Source organism: Propithecus coquereli, unplaced genomic scaffold (genome assembly GCF_000956105.1).
Source record: "Propithecus coquereli isolate 6110/MARCELLA unplaced genomic scaffold, Pcoq_1.0 Scaffold36, whole genome shotgun sequence".
In the NCBI taxonomy this organism is placed as follows: domain Eukaryota; kingdom Metazoa; phylum Chordata; class Mammalia; order Primates; family Indriidae; genus Propithecus; species Propithecus coquereli.
In genome coordinates this window covers 4261147-4263263 of record NW_012149285.1, presented here as the reverse complement: position 1 = coordinate 4263263, position 2117 = coordinate 4261147, and the positions used below count along the sequence as shown (strand labels likewise).

Sequence of the window (2117 nt, the reverse complement as noted above, 5' to 3'; positions counted from 1 at the left end):
GTTCTTTTCTTGGCTAGGTTTCTTTAAGGAATGAAACCCATGAACTTAAAGCCCTCTAACTAACAAAGTGCAACTTCAAAGCTACCCGAATATAACAGAAACACTCGTGTGTCTCACATGGAAAAACCTTTCTATGTGGAGTGAGAGGAGGGCATCCGGTAAACTGGCAGTGGGTGAGGGGTGCAGTTGAACACATGGGTCCAAGTTTTCTCCCCTATAGGTCAGCCCTGAAACCACAGAGTCCTTCTCTTTCAAACTCAGGCCCAAGTTACCTGAAGGGATTTTTTTAATAAACTGTTTCTATTCTGACTGAAATGAACTCTATCCGAGTCCATCTTCACCCCTTCTGTTGGTGAAAGCAAACCCTTCATCAGGCCGTCTCCAATCTCTAGACATGGGGTTCTTATAACGGAGAATTTATTCATCCGTTCTGTATCATTCAGCCTTTGAGCAGCAGGGGAGAGGTCATTCCATTTCTGTTTTGTCTCTAGAATATTTTCACAAATGCTGTGAAAACATTTAGTCCTGACCAAATTTACTCCACTCATATCACACCCTCCCTGCCCCTACATGTATATGTACACACACACTCACACACACACACACACACACACACACACACTCACACACGCTCTCTCTCCCTGTGCTGTGGGAAACTTTTAGGGGCAGTTGCACATGGAATCTTCATTAAAACTCCCTGAGCAGTTGTAAGCTATTGGATTGAACTTGAAAATGAATAGTGTCTTATTTTTAACAGTGAACCATTATTAGTGCCTACAGGGAATTGGGAAGAAATGTGAGTCTGATTAAAAGGTGAAGATGAAGGAAAAGCCATGGGGTTAATTAGCACTACAACAGTAAGAGAATCACAAAAATAATTTTATTTGGAGTTTCTGAATAACTGGAAACTCAAATTTATTTCTTAGATATCTCCCCAACAGGGAAAATACTTTATGCAGGCTGCTTCTTCCCCTCCAAAAAAAGTTGATATCAGAAAGAAGCAAACATTGCATACATATCTTTTTCCATTTATTGTAATTCTTCTTGGAAAAGGACTTTCATTGTCCAAGTAGGGATTTTGAATAACAACACATGTGCTTGAATGATTGAGAGAAAATTCTTGAGACTATTTTTTCTAAAAATACAAGATATGTGTATTTATAAAAGGGAAAGATAAGGAAGAAGATAAAGGAAAGTGTGATTATTGATTTTGGGCATAGTCTAGATTTTTTTCTTTCAAAAACAAGAATTAAAAAAAATTAGTATTTGTCCACGTATTTCAAGATTCCTTCCAATAGGTACCATAAAAGCACTTTTTTTTAATTGGACCTTGTCCCTCATTTCTGCACCAGGAGAGTGATTCCAGAGGGGCAAATGAACATTTATACACACACACACAAACTTAATTGCTGGCATCCCTCTTTTCAAGTTGCATATCCTGAAAGTGTTGAGGATTGCGCTAGAAATAGTGGTGTTCACTCAACATTTCATCACTGCCCATACTTTTCAGCCTCCTTGCAACCCTACAGGACCTTGTGACCAGTTTTGGTTAATGGTTGTGGTTGGAAATGATGTGTAATGTTTGTTACTTTAGCATAACAGTCTTTCCCAGCTACTGTAAAGGTTTTGCACAATATACATCACAACACACTTCAATTTTTCAGAAATCAGCAATTTTATCTTCCTCGTGTAAAAAAGATCGAAAAGTTGTATTCTGACAGTCATGGACTCTTAGTGCTGGGTCATCTTTCTAGCTGGGGAAAAGGAGGAGCTGACACATCTTCCTAGCTGGGAGGTCTGTAACGTGTCCGAAGACGGATCAGATTGTCCCATTTTAAAAGGACAAAGCGACCACTTGAGTAGAATGTTAGGGTACTAACTGATGCCTTTTTCACTTAGGGGACACCCAGGGCTACATAGAACATTAATCGTCTTTGCATAATTTAAACACATTTTTAACTTCCATTTCCAATGTTTAATGTTTAAATGTTTAAATGTTTGAATCCTTCTGCTATATTTTATGTAGCAAATTCAACTCTGGCAGCCGTTGTATTATCTCAAAAGATAATACACCTTAAAATCATTTGAACTCATACCATTTGAATATTCAATTCGTG

The 2117-nt window shown here is 38.2% G+C and overlaps 1 protein-coding gene across 1 annotated transcript in view; it reads left to right on the top strand.

Annotated features, from left to right (window-relative positions):
* CEP44 (centrosomal protein 44kDa) overlaps positions 1–2117 on the top strand; it is a 73272-nt gene that overhangs the window by 69941 nt on the left and 1214 nt on the right. The gene's annotated exons all lie outside the window — the stretch shown is intronic.